The sequence below is a fragment of the Lissotriton helveticus genome, chromosome 3_1 (assembly GCF_964261635.1).
Source record: "Lissotriton helveticus chromosome 3_1, aLisHel1.1, whole genome shotgun sequence".
Classification (NCBI taxonomy): Eukaryota; Metazoa; Chordata; class Amphibia; order Caudata; family Salamandridae; genus Lissotriton; species Lissotriton helveticus.
In genome coordinates this window covers 1,252,126,503-1,252,138,849 of record NC_136061.1, presented here as the reverse complement: position 1 = coordinate 1,252,138,849, position 12,347 = coordinate 1,252,126,503, and positions in this window count along the sequence as shown.

The window sequence follows — 12,347 nt, the reverse complement described above, 5'->3', positions numbered from 1 at the left end:
GCCAAGATGACATAATGTCAAGAATAAGGAAAGTAACTTGATTTAAATGCAGTTGTCAAGATTGAATACTGTCTAATAAAAAAGAAGAAAGAAGAAAGAGCTTCGTTTTGTGGACTTCTATGAGATTGGGCATTTGGTTTATTTGAACATCAGAGCTTAGGAAAATGGATATATATTCTTATTTCTCATGACTCATTCCAGATCCATGAATCCCATCATGTAAGACACTACTATGCCATATAAGGAAACGAGATGTCTAAATGACACTCATGCATCCAACATAGATACTGCAACCCTGATAAAAGTGACAATGACACGTCTTATACACCATTGATGCCTGGTGACTTGCATTTTTCGATGATACCACACCCTTATCAAGAGGCTTGACATACAGCAATGGCAAGTGACTCAACGGACATTGGGTTCTGCTTCCTCCTTTTGATGTGGTTCATTTTAGGAGTTAATCACTCGTAGATGTGCAAGAATGCAGGGCATGAGCCAACTGCCTGTGCGTGACGTCGGGGACGTAATCCTGCCACGAGGAATGAAGTGAGCCAATCGGGGCCTCGCCATTGGAGGGTTTTCCCAGAGGCCAACTCTTATTACGTCAACGCGTTCTGACACATTCGCCGTTGGCCTGCCTCTACCAATCCCCACACCAAGGATGCGGTACCACCATCCAAGATAACACCAAAAGAACGAAGGAGTAAAAAAAAACAGACTGTCCTTCCACAGAACGATTAGGAAAGTAAAACAAAAAGCGCGTAGCGTGCTCAGCTCATATCTATGGGATATCGGCTGGGCGACATGCAGCTGCTATTTTTGTTTTCAATCTGTGGTATTTCCCTAAAATAGCCTTCTCTTATTTAGCAAGTTTTCCGAATGATTCACCTCTCGTCAAGAAGTTCCATTTTCTTTGCAGGCTTTATCTTCGACTTTATTGTTTTTCGGTCCCGCTTTTTTCCCCTGAGGTAATGCCGTCTGCAGAGCAGTGTCAGGCGCCCCTTGTTGTCTCTCAAAAGAGGGATATTTCTTTCCATCTTGTAGTGAGCATCGCTGCACGAAGCCCTGGAGGGGGAAATATCACAGCCTCCACCTCTGCCTTGGACAGAAAGAAAACAGGGCATGGAATGCAAGATTATCATAACCTGCTTCCAGGAGGGGCCAGTCCGTGGATAGCGGTTTATTTCTGTATCGTCGATCAATAGGAGGAGGAAACCTTGGGGATGCCATGGGCCATTGGGAAATGAGTCATATGTGCACAAAAGCCCACTTATATATAATATTCCGACAGCACAGTGGGCCAAGTAGTTCGCCCTCCTGTGCAGCGCTTAGGCACTGTTGTTTAACACCTCTTCATGCCTTTGTAAAGAGTTGAGTTCAATGAAAATGAATGTACATGAGGTGAGCACCATCACAGCCATGTAAAGGATACGCAGGCATATCGCTGTGTGCTTTACAGCAGTGCTGAGTTTGAGCCGTTGGTTGAAGGTGGGGTCCACCATCACTCGTTTTTAGCGACTGGCACTTTTCTTTTTCAGACTTTTAACTACAACAAAAGAGAGGAAAACACCATAGGAGGAAAGCAGGAGGAAAGGAAAGACGTTTTGTTGCTCACCCAATGCATGAATGTTTTTGTACAGGAAGGAACCCCTTCCTGCACAAAAACAATCAATGGAGGCGTTTACCTCCATTTATGTGTGGGGAGCATAGGAACAAGAGACTGTCTGCTCCCCACACCCCCTTTTAACCCCTTCGACGCTCATGACGAGCTGGGCTCGTCATGGCGTAGCCTCCTCGCACGCTCATGACGAGCCCAGCTCGTCACGTAAAGTGCGGTTTCGCAAAACCCAGCGTACGGGCGGAATTCCGCCCGCACGCATGCGGTTAAGGAGGGGGCACGGAACATGCCGGTCTAAACCGGTCAAACCCCTAACACTGGATGCCCGTGTGAACCGGAAGCACAAAGTGCTTCCGGTTCACACCCCGCAGAACGCCGCCCCTTGGATGCATATGGGGGGAGGGGGGAGTGCCCCATCTACGCTCGGCCTTGTCCAATGCATGAATGTTTTTGTACAGGAAGGAACCCCTTCCTGCACAAAAACAATCAATGGAGGCTTTTACCCCCTTTTATGTGTGCTGCAAAATGCAGCACACAAAGAAAGGAAAACACAAGAGGAGGAAAGCAGAAGGAAAGGAAAGACGTTATGTTGCTCACCCCATGCATGAAGTCGCCAGATGTATTTATTACTACTTACAGTACAAAAGGGGGTGGTGATGGACGGAGCATCTGAACCAATCAAACACTCACACCCAGTCAAAAGATCTGGGTTTAATCCATCACCGTTCTTTAGCCCACTCTGCCACCCCAGTTCAGACATGGTCATATGCAAATCAGTCTGACCCTGTGCCTCATGGGAACAGTCCAGCCCGAACTGCCAAACCATGCCTTCCCTAGACCAGAAACAAGCTTCCTAGGACCGGTTTCTGGCAATTCAGCCGTCTTCAGCCAGGCATGCTTGAATCCAGTGGCAAAGTGAGCAAGGGACTCACGTCTGAGCATACCCTGCCAATTTACGGTAAACAAAGCGGTTCCAAAGGGGGTGGTGATGGACAGAGCATCTGAACCAATCAAACACTCACACCCAGTCAAAAGATCTGGGTTTAATCCATCACCGTTCTTTAGCCCACTCTGCCACCCCAGTTCAGACAAATGCAAATCAGTCTGGCCCTGTGCCTCATGGGAACAGTCCAGCCTGAACTGCCAAGCCATGCCTTCCCTGGACCAGAAACAAGCTTCCTAGGACCGGTTTCTGGCATTTCAGCCGTCTTCAGCCAGGCTTGCTTGAATCCAGTGGCAAAGTGAGCAAGGGACTCATGTCTGAGCATACCCTGCCAACTTATGGCAAACAAAGCGGTACAAAAGGGGGTGGTGATGGACGGAGCATCTGAACCAATCAAACACTCACACCCAGTCAAAAGATCTGGGTTTAAAATATAAAATGAGCAAACTGATACGTATGACAGAACGTTGGCTAATGAACCTCGATGTAAAAATAATACAATTAAATGGGTAGATTAAACATAGGATGTTGGAATGTGGCAGGTTTAAACGACAGAGGAAAGAGGGCCCAATTTTCTCAAATAATGGCTTATAGCTCTTGTGACATCATTTGCATACAAGAAACCCATATACCAATAGGGGAGATTAACAAATTAAAAATACCTGGCTACCATATATTAATTACAACAACTCAAACTTCAAGAACTAGGGGAGTCACTCTGCTTGCAAGAACAAGATTTGGTAGCCCGCTACGTAAAAAAGCTGACGACCACGGACGATGGGCCATTGTCCAACTAGATGTGGGCATTACAATATGCTCTGTTTATGGCCCTAATCTTGATGACCCCACATTATTTGTTGAATTGGAATCAGAACTGGCATCATGGCCAAGTACCTTGATCGTGTGTGGCGATTTTAATTTAACGGTTAACCAGACCCAGGCCCTTCAGAACCATTATACATACTCCGGACGGAAGCCCAGGGTGTTCAGAGCAGTTCTAAATCTAATTCAGACCCATAATCTTCAGGATTTATGGTTGTTAAAAAAGGGTAAAGACCCAGGTTACACCTTCTTCTCTTATCCACACCGGAAGTATGTTCGCATAGATTATTTCTTTGCAACACCTGATATTGCTCTGAATGCCCTGATCTTTAAAGATCCAAAGACAATTTCTGACCATAATTCGATTTTCATTACAGTGGAAATATCTGGGTACAATCGAGCCCACACACAGTGGTCATTCGATAGGAAACTACTAGCCAACCAAGAGTACATAACTTATATAACCCAATGGACGAAAGAATTTTTTGACGCAAACCGATATAGTGCCTCACGATTCATCGTTTGGGACAGCTATAAGGCCGCATTAAGGGGGGAAACTGCCACATTTGTCGCCACTCGCAAGAAAGAACGGATGAAAATTCATAACCAACTGATAAACGATTTGACACAACTAGAATACAAATATGCAATCCAAACACAACGTGGCGAACAGGCTGAGTATACCCTAAGAAAGATCCTAGTGCTTAAGGCAGAATTAAATAATGAGTTGGCTGTTAAAGCCGCCGAAACTGTCCAAGCTTATCGAAACAAATCATACGAGGTAGGCGAAAATGTCGGGAAACACCTAGCTTTAAAAACACGACAGACTCAATCCTATAATACAATACAAAGTATTGAACATTGTGGGCATAATTATACCACCCAGAAAGAAATCGCTAATTGCTTCAAGGAATATTACCAAAAGCTATATCAGAATGAAGATGAACACACGGCCTATGAGATTAATGAGTTTCTAGTCAACTGGCATAGCGAAACTAATATGTTACAACCCGCTGACGATAACGTAAGGAATGAATTAGAGAAAGAGATCACTAGAACAGAGGTGGAGTTGGCAATAGCAGAACTAGCCGCAGGGAAGGCTGCTGGGCCCGATAGGATACCCCTAGACCTATATAAGATACTAGGTAATATAATAATCCCATTCCTTCATGACTTATTCTTAGGTATCCAATGGCATGGAAAATCCCCAGAGTCATGGAAACAAACAAACATATCAGTCTTCAGGAAAAAGGATAAACCCCCTGAGTTAACAACGTCATACAGACCAATCTCTCTGATCAATTCAGATTCTAAAACCTACGCGAAGATTTTAGCCAACCGACTTGGTAAGCACATAGAACAACTAGTGTCTCCTTGGCAACATGGGTTCATACCAGGCAAAAGCACCACCGATCACATACGCCGAGTATTAACACTGTTTGACATAATGAAGATAGAGAATGGTCAAATGTCCCTGGTCCTATTAGACGCCGAAAAGGCATTTGACCGGGTCTCCTGGCAGTATTTATGGGAGCTTTTAGCCCTTAACAACATAGGCCCAGGGTTTATAAAATCAGTAAAAGCCCTATACTCAGAACCTAAAGCTAAAATCCTGACCGGAGGCTGCGAGTCCGAAAGTATAACTATCCAGAGAGGGACAAGACAAGGGTGTCCGTGTTCTCCACTCTTATTTTCATTATACATCAACCCATTAATTATCAAACTTCTAACATCACCAGCAATAATTCCAGTAAAAACAAGTATATATAATACCAAAATACTCGCCTATGCTGATGACATAGCGATTCTAACCACCAACCCTATCGAGGCTATAGATGAAATAGAAGCAGTCACTCGAACATTCGGTCTGTATTCAGGCTACTCATTAAATCGAGATAAAACGATGGTAGTCTGTACTGATAACACCCCATACACAGGCCAATATAAAGTAGCAAATGCGAAGTACTTAGGGGTCACCATCTCACCTAATACTAATGACATCATTACTCTAAATTATGACCCCCTAGTGGCTAAAATTAAAAAAGATCTCCTTAGAGTAAACAACCTTCATCTATCCATAATCGGTAGAACCAACTATATCAAAATGACAATCTTTCCAAAACTGTTATATCTATTTCGAGCAATCCCTTTTTTAATCGACAATATCTATATGAAGAAGATAGATCAAGCAATAACATCATTTATTTGGAACTATGGGAAGACAAGAAGGGCAATAACCAAATTGGTGTTGCCAACAGCCCGTGGCGGATTAGCAGTGCCAAATCTAACTTATTACATGTGGGCTGCCATCTTACAACAGATGGCCTTTTTAATCACATCTAAAAAATCAGTCCATAACAGATCTTTGCATAATATCCCTTCTATCTACGAACTCACATTAGGAAATACAGCACGAGGATTACTGTTAAGGCAAATCGAGCCGTCATATTATAAAAAGATTAAATTTAAGATAGTCACAGACGCATATAAAATCTGGACCAGAGCTACAAAAATACTCTCAATACCCAAACATACCAATTATACACCCTTATGGCATAGCTTCATAGTCCCTCAGTATCTCAATGATAACATTACTAAGCGATGGGAAAAATTAGGTATTGTCACTATTGGTGATTTTCTAAACTTAGATGGTAGTACAACATTTGACGCATTGCGTCTTAAATATCAGATTCGCCCCGCAGACTACCTTAAATTTATTCAAATTTATACATCATTAAGACAATATATTACAAATACCGAGCTACAGTCGCCATCGCTACTAAATTTGATGCAAAAATTTTCAGTTAGAATTAGCGATATATATGGGATCCTTATAAATAACCATCCTGACGATCTCGATAGAATAGAAGATAGCTGGGCTAACAAATTAAACAATCCTAACGTGGACATAGATATGGTGCTACAATTATCCTCTAAGGTCATACTGGCCAGTAATCTAAAAGCCCAAATCTATAAAACGGTATGCAATTTATATTACACACCATTTAAATTATTTTCATGGGGTAAGGCTAGCCACGATAAATGCCCTAGATGCGCGCTTGGCCCCGCAAATTTAATACACATGTTCTACGACTGTCCGAAACTTAAACAACTAAAAGAAAGTATAGGTAAATACTGGACCGAGATTTTTGGTCGGGAGATTCAAACTTCACCAACCCTGTTTATACTAGGCTTTGATAGCTCCCTGGAATTTAACAACTCAGAAATCTATACGATCTTTCTATCTACCGCTATATATAGAATTATCTTAGCAGCCCGTTGGAAGGATACAGAGGCCCCCACATTTCAGGGATGGATAAATAGACTCCTGGCTATATACAAACAAGAAATGGCGATATACAAAACCAGAGGGAAAAAATCAAGAGCTAAAGGGGACTTGATCTGGGCCTCCGTAGCTAACTGGTATGAACAACAAAGGGTCTGACTACAAAGCTATTTAAACTAGCCAGAAATATCTTTCACCTCTATTAAGAGGCGTAGAGTTGGAAAATGAGGTTATATATCAGATGTGTATTGCTATTCTGTTTTAGGTTTACCTTTTATGTATTTGTCACATATCTACAACATCCAAATTGTAATGTTCATTAACAATTGTTTTTGTATTTAACGTTTTACGTTCAGCCTTGTCTCTCCTTTTCATTGTTGTATATCTAAAGAATGCTCAATAAAAAATTTAAAAAAAAAAAGATCTGGGTTTAATCCATCACCGTTCTTTAGCCCACTCTGCCACCCCAGTTCAGAAATGGCCATATGCAAATCAGTCTGACCCTGTGCCTCATGGGAACAGTCCAGCCCGAACTGCCAAATCATGCCTTCCCTTTTATTACTACTTACTACTCTCCAGTGCCAGACTGGGGAATCAAAGGCAGCCTTGGCAACAATTAGGCCAATGAGTATTTTTAATTAAGCAGGAGTAATCAGAGTAATTTCAGTAATTCTTCATTGCTCTTACCAATAATTACGTGATTACACTTGCTAGCATGATTAAGAGCAATTTGGGAGGAAAATTACAACAGAAACAACAAGTTTAGTCAGTATGAGCAGCTGCTCGAGCTGCTTTTTAGTGGTTTTGCATTTAGTGTTATTTTCTCATTGCAAAATGCATCCTCGTGTCCATTTTGGACATGAGGATGCATTTTGAGCTACACAGCTTAATGCTAAATGCAAAAGTAAGTTAGGGGAACGTCCTAACCCAAGGGCACATTTACCAAGAGTGAGTGGCTGCTTGCACTGCTATTCATGTTCTGTTGCATTTAGTGATATTTCTTTGTGCAAAATGCATCCTTGTGTCCAGTTTGTTAGGGTGCTTTTTTGCGCAAAGTTAATAGCACAAAATTCAGACTTACTCTTCTTGACAAATTTTGCATAATCTCATGGAATTTTTATGTAATTCCATGGATCATGCTACATGGAACAATGCGAGTTAAGCCCACCCCTTGAAAAAATGTTCAAAACAGCCACACCCCCTTCATCTCCTCGTGCAATCTCTCTCTTGCCATCCATGCGTATTCTGTCTTTTTCTCTGCTCTCTCTTTCCTCCCTCTCCCGTCACTTTATTTCTACTTCACCCTACCTCCCTCTCTTTCTCTTTCTGTTGAAGCCTCCCTGTGTCTTCTGAAATTAACTTTGGCGAGTAGGGAAAGTGAGAGACGCGCCGGGCTCCATCCCAGAGAAATAAAAGGCCCTGTTACTCTCTCCTCAAAATACCTCTTCTGTCCGTTTCTCTTTTGAAATATTACCCTTATTAAAAGAAGTTAAAAAGTTCAAGCATTTGTCCTTATTACCGCTTCAGCTTTATTTATTTATTGTCTCAGCTGTCAGTCAACCTTACAATAATTAAATACTATAATTTAAGAACAATTAAAAACAGAATCCTTCCTTCTTTAAAACACATACAGTGATCAAGTGGGCGGCATAGTAGCATTTAGGAACTATATTCCATACCATTATGGAAGAAACAATTAATCTGATGGTCATTTAGGCGCTGTGGGGCCTATTTACCAGCCCATTGAACCACTGATGCATACTTTTTTCGACCCTCCGGCTGAGAAGAGTGCAGACTCATATCTATAAGGCCATGCAAAGCCAGTTTGTGTGTCTTTTCATGGCCTCGTAGATATGAAGTGAGGCAAAGCAGCGCAAGTCGCTGCGTTGCCTTATTCTGGACAAAGAGGCGTTCCATTGGCGTTACAGTGGGTGTTCCCATGCAACCCCCATGGATTATGACGGATTCCCAGATTTACAAGTACTTGTAAACCTGGGACAGCGTCAAAAACCTACATCTCCCCAGCAGAGACATAACAAGGGGGAATAGCTTTATTTCCTCTCATTTTTCCCTCTTTCTTTGTGTGCTCCATTTTGCAGCACACCTAAAAAGAGGACAAGGCCTCCATTGATTGAGTTCCTTCCTGCACAAAAATAATCATTCCTACAATGCAGACACTCTTGCATCACGGTGCAAGGGTGCCTGCATAGGCGCACGGCAGCCAAAACTGTGCCAGCGCAGTAGGAAAGGGCAGGAAGAAGCTGTATGTCATAAATACATTGCATTCCTCCACTTTCCTTTTGACGTAGGGCAGTGTAACAAAGTGACTTCGCTGCCCTTTGTCAAACACTTGTAAATAAGGCCCTATATTCCATACCATTCTGATGAAAAACATTCACCTAATGTTTAAAAGGGCAATTAGCTGGACTGCATAATAACATTTGGAACTATATTCAGTTCCAGTGCAAACAATCAACAAAATCATCAAATACGCAGAAAAGAAATGAAAATACAAGGAAACGTTAAAACATAAACAATTCAGTCGGAAGCCTCTTCCCGAGAAAGGCATATATAGTACCACCAGTCAAGTGACATAATATAATTTGAGCACTAAATTCCTCTCAAACAACTTTCGATCAGTGTATTAGATAACTATGTTGGGGGAGGGGGGTGTTTTGAAGTCACCCATGGTATATTCCTTTGTTTACCTGAAAATTGCTCAGTACTGCTTTGCATGGGAAGATGCCGCTCTTCTGCTACATAATACAATGTATACCCCTTTGATTTTATTGCATTGATGCACCATGCTATCATGCTTCAATAAAGGTTTTTGAAACTTAAAAAAAAAAAAAATCCTCTCAAATAAAAATAATCAGTTAGTTCACCAAATATATCAGGGCAAAGTACAGGAAAACATTGGGACGGTATGCAGTGCGAATAGCAGTAGCTGCACAATGCATTATAAAGTGTGCTTAAATTCCCATGGGTTGTCTGCATGAGCTAATGCTTAACGTAACAGGCAGCTCTTTCAAATGGGCCATGTAACCCATAAAAATGTTTCCATGGAATTAACAACATACATGTCATCTGGCCTGATACAGAGTGCCAATGACGATTTTACGTATCTGACCCATTGAATTTCAACAAGAGGGAAGAGCCATTGCAGAAAATGGGTTAAGTCATCTAACCTTGCCAGACTACAATCCATTCTGCTATGTCCTGCCTTGCTCTGCTAGGCTATGCCCACAAGGACTCCATCTGCAGCTCAGACAGAGTAATCTGTACATGAAACGACCATGTAGTCACCCCACACTCTGCTCTGAAAGTGACTTCTTCAAGGGTTATCAAGCATATTGCTGCCTTAGGATTTCTTATCAGCCTAACACAATAAAGGATTGGCCTGAGGGCTACTACTTTCGATAATGAGGTAAAATTGAGTTCCACAGATAGCGCTATTTAAGGGAGTGTCTGGCCCCAGCCCCAGCAGATCTCTTAGTAAGTTATTCTCAGCTTCTTCGAAAGATCGTATTTTCTCATACCCCAAAATCTCTGCCCCTTAGAGTGTAGCAGCCATTGCCCTTTGCCTATATATTTGCAAGATAACACTAATGTTTCTAGCACCGGTCTTCAGTGGCGGCTGGTTGCTTTGAAAAGGGGTGAGCAGAAATTTAAGATCGAAGTTGTAACCCCCGACGAGCCCTCCCAAACCTTCCAATTAGTTGCCCAGGGCAATGATGCATTTAACTGATTTTGGGATCTTGAAGACTTTCAGCCCTATCAGAGTTTGATATAATTGACAAAAGTGTTCCGGTGAGTTTTTGACTTGTTGTTAATTTTTTTTAAATGTGAATATTTGCACTGTGCAATAAGCACAGTGCCACCAAGCAGCTTTACACAGGGACAAAAATAACATGTTAAAGGATGACTGTGCAAACACAAAATCAGAACAAAAAAAAAAAAATTATAACGTTAGGTAAATATAAATATAAATATGCTGTATGACAAAACAGAGGGACTTGATGATTTAGTTGTGATTTAATTTTGTCTCACCAAAATACAGTTAAAGGCTACGGGCACCACCCGGTTGCTCCGAAAGGCGAAGACATCGCCAGGTATGCAGGGGGGGTTCCTCGGGGGGGAGGGGTTCGAGGGGTGGGGGGTGCAAGGGGGCAAATAAAAAACAAAAAATCCTCATATATAAATAATTCCACACTGAACAAAGGCTTGGATGGGCATGAACCTATATTAGACCCATGATTAATTTATACAAACTTAAGGTCCTGTCATGGAACATTAACGGTATAGGGGAAAAAGTAAAACAGAACAGAATCTGCGAATTCCTAAAAAATTCAGATGCTCAAATTATAATGTTACAGGAAACACACTTAGAGGAGGCACTATGCAATTCTCTCTTTAAGAAATTAAGATGGGTTCAAGACATAATCAGCTCTAGGCAATCAGGTGTTACAAGGGGTGTTTCTATTATAATTCGGGCGAATAGCGGGATAAGCCTGAGAAAATTCGAGACAGATCAATCTGGAAGATGGTTAACTGCGGAAGTATTTATTCAAAATACCACCTATACAATTGCAGTGTACTATGGTCCAAATGAGGACGATCCTGTTCCACTGTCTAAATTGGAATTAGCACTATTTATGACAACTGGCCCTTTAATCTTAGGTGGTGATTTCAACTTGGTTTTTGACCAAAAATTAGATAGAACTTCTAAGGCGAAATACCATGCTCCCTTAAAATCACTTGCCATCTTAGACGTCCTAATGAAAGATTTCACTCTAGCAGACGTTTGGAGAAAAAAATACAAAAATAAATTAGGCTTCACTTTTTATAGCAAAAAATACAAGAATTACTCCAGAATAGATCATCTTCTAGTAGATCAGCACTTACTTAAGGACATCAATTACCTTTCCTTTACACCTACAGGCTTATCAGACCATGCTGTACTGGAAGTGGTAATTGAATTGAACATAACTTCATTAAAACCTAGGTGGACACTGGAGAGATCACTTCTATTAGATAATCAATTAAAAGAAGAAGTTAATGAAAAAACATCAGAGTTCTTCGCGATGAATTTAGGATCTGCCTTCCCCCAGGTCGTTTGGGAAACATATAAAGCCTATTTGAGGGGAGTTCTAAGCTCCCTAATGAGTTATAAGAGAAAGAGCATAAAAATAAAAAGAAGGGAAGATTTGGCAGTAATAACAAGAAAAGATCAAGAATTACAGAATGCAATTTTAGAGAACTCCAGCAGAGTACACTTGATAGAGAAGGAACTCATCGATTTACAGCTTCAATTAAAAGTATCGGAGGAGAGAATTCTTAAAGAAAAATGGGAGTCTAGTAGATTAAAAAAATTTGAGTACGGAGAAAAATGTGGAGCTCTTTTAGCCTGGAAAGCCAGAGAAGAGAGAACTAGAAATAACGTCAAAGTCCTATTACAAAGACAGACAGGAGAATTATTGGAAACAGACGTAGAAATCAGAGAAGAAGCAAGATCTTTTATGAGAAGTCTCTATACTGAGGATAAAGATCCTAAGGGGGAAGAGTTAGAATCCTGGCTGATAACAAAACATTTGCCGCAACTACCTGAAACAGATAAGGTGTACCTGGATAGTGAGATAACAGAAGGGGAAATCCTGAGTCAATTGAAGAAAATG